This window comes from Leptonychotes weddellii, chromosome 6, assembly GCF_054177405.1.
Source record: "Leptonychotes weddellii isolate Sample4059 chromosome 6, ASM5417740v2, whole genome shotgun sequence".
Taxonomy (NCBI): Eukaryota; Metazoa; Chordata; class Mammalia; order Carnivora; family Phocidae; genus Leptonychotes; species Leptonychotes weddellii.
The window spans coordinates 135,053,160-135,060,381 of NC_138374.1; the positions used below are offsets into that span (position 1 = coordinate 135,053,160).

At 38.9% G+C, this 7,222-nt stretch overlaps 1 pseudogene; it reads right to left on the reverse strand.

The window, feature by feature from the left end:
• Window positions 1-4,042: 4,042 nt before the first annotated feature.
• LOC102744659 (olfactory receptor 10J1-like) lies at window positions 4,043-4,970 on the reverse strand (annotated as a pseudogene).
• Window positions 4,971-7,222: the final 2,252 nt, after the last annotated feature.

The window sequence follows — 7,222 nt, forward strand, 5'->3', positions numbered from 1 at the left end:
AGAAAGCATCATCCTTAATGGTAAAGACTGAATGCTTCCATCCCTTTGCCCCCCCCCCAAAAAAAAAAATCAGGAACAAGGCAAGAATGTCTGCTCCCACCACTCTTATTTATCATAGTAATGGAAGTTCTAGTCAGTGCAATATGGCAGGAGAAAGAAAAGCATACAGATCAGAAAGAAGAAATAAAACTGATAATTGTCTCACCCCCCCCCAAAGACACCTAGAACTAGTGACTTAAAGTCACAACATATAATATCAACACATGAAAATCATATTTCTGTAAACTAACACTGAACATGTGGAAACCAAAATTAAAAGCACGGTATCATTTACAATTTCTCCAAAGAAAAATGAAATGCTTAGGTATAAAATGTAAGATTTGCATGCTGAAAATTACAAAATGCTGATAAAAGAAATCAAGATTTAAATAGAGAAACCTATTGTGTTCATGGATTAGAAGACTCCACATCGTAAGGTTGTCAGTTCTCCTTAAATTCATCTATAAATTTGATGCAATTCCTATGAAATACCAGCAAGGTTTTCTGTAGACATAAGCTTATTCTAAAATTGGTATGGAAATACACAGGACTTAGAATAACTAAAACAATCTTGACAAAGAATAAAGTGGGAAGACTCACCTGACTCAATATTGAGGCTTACTGTATAGCTGTGTTAATCAGGATGGTGCAGTATTGGAGAAGTAGACACACAGATCACTGGACCAGAAAGAAACCCAGAAATGGAGCCATAGAAATCTGCTCAATGGACTTTTGACGAATGTGCAAATTCAATTCAATGGAGGATGATCACCTTTAAAGAAGATAGGGCTGGAGTAATTGGCTACCTGAAAGCAAAAATTAAACTTTGACTTAAACTTCACACTTTAAACAAACTAACTCAAAAGAGATCACTTAAATGTAAAACATAAAACTATAGAACTTTTAGAAAACGATTATAGGAAAATGTAAAATTTCCTGATTTAAAAGGAGACTTGAGCCAATGGAAAATAACACTGTTTTTGAATACAGAGATTCAAGATCATTAAGATGTCAATTTTCCATAAATTATAAATGCAGTAGGATTATAGTAAAATAGTATCAGAGTGTGGTTTGCTTATATGGGTTTAACTGTGTTGAGAATGCTGTGTGTTTTCGTTTTTTGGGTTTTTTTTTTTGGGTGGGGGTGGGGGCTGTAAATTGAACAAGCTGCTTCTAAAATTTATGTGAAACATTTAAACAAGCAAAACATCCCAAAAAATTCTAAAGAATAATGGCAGATAACTAGTTCTAGCAAATAAAACATTAAAAAAATCCATAATTAATGTTGACATGTAGAATAAATATATAAATGCAACAGAATAAAAATTCTACATTGTTTTCACATTCTACATTCCTCATTGTTTCACAGGACTTTCATTTGCCCCAGGGCAAACCTAAAAGAACCCAGAAGAAAAGTCAATTGAATTTCAAAAAGATTTTTTAAAACTCATAACTAAAACATTTGTCTTAAAAGCTGAAATGGTTTTTAACTTTAGCAAACTTTTCCAGAGAGGAAAGCCTCTTTTAGCTTACAAATAATTTTGAATATCAAAAGCTTAAGGATTGAAGTACTTTATATGTGAAATGTACGATGCAAATTGTAGAGTTAGGAAGAATTCAGGTTTTTCTGCCAAAACAAAATAAAGGCATCCAGCTTTGTGGAGTCAACATTAGAATTAGCTGGATATGAGGGAAGACCCAGTCTTGCACCTGCCAGCTAAGTCCTGCTGTGGGGTGGAAGGGTGAGGTATCTGATAAAAGCAGAAAGGGTATGCTCTCACTTCACAGAGAAGCTTCTTAGAAAAAGCTGGCATCCTGGTGGAGCAGACATGAGTGAGTGATGCATCCGGGTGGGTGGCATGGGGACACCCCCACTGAGTCCTATTCATTACAGGGCCAGGGTGCAGCTGAATGCCTAGATGTCTTCAAGAAGTGGCTGAGGGCGGGCCAGAGGCCCTAGAAAAGTCATAAGGAAGATGAGGTGCAGGGACCACATTGGTTAAAGAACATGATGACACCGGAGTCCTCTTGATAGATGCCACCCAAGATGGCTCCTGGGGGTCATGTATCTTCATAGAAACCGACATGGGGGCAGTTGAAACCTTCCATGGACCAAGTAGGTTCCTTCTCCTCTATGCCAAGAAAACTAGAAGACTTTTTTTTAAAGATTTTATTCATCTGTCAGAAAGCGTGTGAGCACAAGCAGGGGAAGCAGCAGGCAGAGGGAGAGGCAGGCTCCCCGCCGAGGAAGGAGCCTGATGTGGGACTCGATCCCAGGGTCCTGGGATCGTGACCTGAACCGAAGGCAGATGCTTAACCAACTGAGCCACCCAGGCATCCCTAGAAGACTTGACCAGAACTTGATTGATTCACCCCAAGGAGAATGGGGGAAGAAGGGGCAGGAGCAGGACTTTGAATTTAATTATGGTTACTCATAAAGTGCCTTATTCACTAAATTGCCCCAGTTTGCATAGAAAGGACCAGGTGATTTCCTCCATCCATCAGATTGGGAGCTCAGAATGACAACATTAATTAAATTGTAGAACCTTCTAAAAGTTAGGTTTATATGTATCTGCATACTTAGCCTATAAAATTCATAATCACTTTACACATTTTGATATTTCTTCATTTCAAAAATATTCCACATTGAGAATACCATGTACTCACATATTGTGTATCTTTTTACAAACAGTTCAGTGTAGTAACTCTGATTTGCTCAGCAGTTACAACTGCTAATCATCATCATGTTATTCAACACCAATTTTATCTCACAAATTGAGTCTAAAATTCACCCTGATTCATTTTTATATTTTTGACGTGAGGAACGGTAAATAGTCTTTTATTATTCCATTTCTAACTCAGTTGCTTTAACCTCATGGAAGTTTTCATGTCAAAAATCCTCTTCTGACTTTTTTTAGCTTTTCAGGAGTAATATTACCTAATTCATCAGAAAGGAATTTTGTTGACACTTTTTCATATTCTCACTGAACTCTCTTCCCTTGCCTTTGTGACTTGGTTTAGGAAGGGCAGGAGAAGACCCAGTCCAAAGGATTTTTCCCGAATTCTTGCCCCACCAACTGTCCCCTTGTCCTTCTGCCTTCTACTCTCTTCTGACTGGAAGCTCTCATTTGGATCCACCTCTGATTTTTCTTCTGTTAGTCAGTTTCACAGGATTCTTTTCAGCAGTCTGTTCCCTGAGCCTTCTGTGGGCTTTTCCTCTGAGCCCACTGGTCATCCTGTCCACGGGAGAGCCATTGCTTTCAACCCCACAAGGACGCCTTCATGTGGCTTATGTTCAGCTTGAAGAAGCAAAGGATCAGACCAGGTCTGTGCACTCTGCTCACGTGGCCAGGGCTCCATGGCTGTCTTGTGTGGCCAGGAGTCTTCTGTACTTCACTCCCCTTCTCCTCTACCCCAGATCCTTTTCCTTTGGTACCCCACATGTGAGTAACAGGAAATTTGCAGGGGGTTGCTAGAAAATCTTCTCTCTAGAAGGTTTTTAGCTCATCCCAAACCCATTTCCTAAAAGATATCTCTGTCTTTGCTTTGCTTATCTTTTTAAAACACAAGGCGATTAGTTTTTGGCACAGTATCGTTTCCAGTAACCACTTGTTCAAACATCCAACTTGACGTTAAAAGAAGATTCAGTCATGTATGACTTTAATGTGGTTTGTACTTCAGCAAAGTGGACTGGTCACTTTAAATTTGAGCTTGAGATAAACACTAGATCACCCTCTGACCCTGTAATTATCCCCTGGATTAGGGCCAATCGGTGTCTTTTTACAAGTCTTCAGGGTGACTTATGTTTTTATTATGTTAACAAAGAGGTTGAGGAAGTGAGAATCAATTATTAGAAGCTGGTCCCCAGCTTCGCTTCACTTCTGCTCTGGCTCTAGCTGTGATGTCGATTTCACCAATCACTTGAAACCTGGGCTCTATAACTTTACCTATGAGCTTCCATCTGGAAAACATGCATGCCTGTTTATAGGGTAGAGATTTCATCTTAGGGAAGGGATTTCCTACCCACCAAATTCCTCAGAGCACCCTGGACTTCTTTGTTTCTCAGAATATACACCACAGGGTTCAGTAAAGGTGTTACCACTGTGTAGGTCACTGAGATCAGCTGATCCTGATCCCTCGTGTCCTCAGACTTGGGCTTGAGGTAGGCAATGGAGGCACAGCCATAATGGATGATAACCACCGTGAGATGGGAAGCACGGGTGGCGAAGACCTTCTTCCGGCCCTCAGCTGAGGCGATCTTGAGGATGGTGGAGATGATGAGGATTAGGAGATGAAGAGGAAGGTGGGAGGGGCTGTGAGGGCCAACAGGGTGATAATTGAGGTCAGGGTATCATTAATGATTGGAGCAGCACAGGCTAGGTCCAACACAGGCCGAACATCACAGAAGAAATCCTCAATCAGGGAGTTGCAAAAAGGCAGTCTGAAAATGGCCACAGCCTGAATCAGAGTGAGCAAGAATGCTGAGGCACAGACCGAGGATGCCAGGATGGTACAGACCCTCCAATTCATGATGATTGAGTAACGAAGTGGGTTGCAGATGGCCACATAGCGATCAAACCCCATTACTGCTAGCAGGAAGCAGTTGGTGATGGCAAAGCCAAGGAAGAAAAAGAGCTGAGTCCCACAGCCCACCAGGGAGATGGATTGGCTCAGACCTATGAGGCCGGAAAGCATGCGTGGGATAATGACCAGGGAGTAGAAAGTCTCTGATGCGGAAAGAACACTTAGAAGTACATGGGGGTGCGGAGGTGATGGTTGATACGGATAAAAGTCACAGTGATGACATTGCCAACCAGAGTTAGGATGTACACGATCAGAAACACAGCGAAGAGTATGAGTTCATATTCTTGGAAGTTGGAGAAACCTTGGAAAACAAAGTCTGTCACCTCTGTGTGGTTGGCTGTCTTCATTGAGGATCTCAAATCAGAAAGGTAAAGAGAAGGTCAACACCATCCCTTCACACCAGAGACCACCCTGCCCCCTGGTGAGCACACCATCAAGAGCAAAGATTCTGTATCGCAAAGACCTGGTTCAAAACTTGATGAATCAACTGCCTTTTCCAGGAACGTGGTAGACTCAGTCCTAGAACTGACGTAAAGATAGCGAAAATCTGAGCAACATTATTTGAAAGTTTGAGGTAAAGCATTCTTTTCAAGGACACCTGACCCTATGTATGGCCCATGACGTTGGTCTCAAAAATTTCTTAAAACTGGGTTTTCCTAAAATGTCCACTATGTGATTAAGTTAGAAACTATCACAAAAAACTTGAAAAATTGGAAATGTTTGAAAATCTAACTTATAGTTCAAAGAGGAACTTATAATGGAAATTAGAAAATCTTTAGAACTGAGCAGTAATAGAAGAATCATGTAGCACGACATGTACCATGCATTCAAAATATTATTGGAAGGAAGTTTATCATTGGAAATGCTTGTTTGTTTTTTAAAACAGAAAATTAATGAGAATCCATTCTAAGAAGTTATAAAAACAACATAAAGTAGAAGGAAAAAAACAATAATGATGAAACAGATGTGAATGATAAAATATAGAAGATCCATAAAGGTAAAAGTTTATAAACTTCAGGTAAACTCGTGAAAATCTGACCGAGAAAAACAAGTGAAGACATAAACTTGATTATGAGTTAAGGGACAGAAGCTTCAGACTCTGAAAGATGAGAAGTGACATTATGAACAATTTTACCTCAATAGGTTTTTAAACTTCAATGAAATGGATACATTTCTAGAAAAAAAATTACATATCAATATTGAATAAAGAAGTAGAAAACCTGAAAACTATTTTAAGACATAAAGATAGGAGTGAAAAATCTACAAATAAATCTCTAGGCCAAGGAAAATTTATGAATATGTGCTATAAAACATTCAAGGATAAGTCGATTTCAATGTGATACATAATTTCTATTTTAGGTAGTAAGGAGGAAATTCTCACCTCATTTTACGAAGCTGGAATTATCTTGACAAATTAAACAAGCTAGTCTCACTCACAGGTAAAATTCTTGAACAAATGTCATCAAACCACATCCAACAATGTGTAAAATACGTTCATGACCAAGTTGGTTTTATTTCAGGATGTGGAATTTGTTTAACATTAAAACAATCCAATTATATATTTCCTCCAATAAACTGTTCAAAGGGAAAAAGTCGTATGATTATTTCAATAGCTGCCCAAAAAAATTTTTTTTAATTCAGTGTTACTTATAAGAACCCTTAATAAACTAAGAATAAAAGATTTTCTTTAAGCTGATAAAACATGTGTACAACAGTTCTGCAGCCAACATATACTTAGTGGTGAGATACTGAAGGATTCTCTTTAAGATTAGGAACAAGATATGGGTGACTGCTTTCTCCACTTCTCTTCAACATTGTACCGAATGTTCTGGCCAATCCAGTAAGCCAAGAGAAAGAAATTAAAGATAAAGGGATTGAGAAGGAAGAAATTCTCTACAGATGATGTGATTGTGTACATAGAAAATCCAAAAGAAACTGCTGATAAATTATTGACATTATTAAGAGTGTTTAGCAGGCTTTCTGGTATAAAATTTAGGTATAAAAATCTATCAAATTTCTGTACTTCAACAAACTGATAGCAAATTAAATTTAAAAGGACTATCATTTATAATAGCTTAAAAATAAAAAGTACCTAGGAATACGGATCTTTATGAAAATCACAAAACCTTAAAGAAGACACCAAAGACTGAAGTAATGGAGCAAAAGACCCTGCTTATGAGTTGGAAGATCTGAGATTGTGAAGATTCCAATTAATCAAAAATCTATGTCTTAATCTCAGGAAACAAACTGAGGATTGCAGGAGTGGTGGGGGGTGGGAGGGATGGGGTGGCTGGGTGATGGACATTGGGGAGGGTATGTGCTATGGTGAGTGCTGTGAGTTGTGTAAGACTGATGAATCACAGATCTGTACCTCTGAAACAAATAATACATTATATGTTAAAAAAAAAAAAAAGTAGGAAGGGAAAAATGAAGGGGAGGAAATCGGAGGGGGAGACGAACCATAGAGACGATGGACTCTGAGAAACAAACTGAGGGTTTTGGGGGTGGGAGGATGGGTTAGCCCCGTGATGGGTATTAAGAAAGGCATGTATTGAATGGAGCACTGGGTGTTATACGCAAACAATCATGGAACACTACA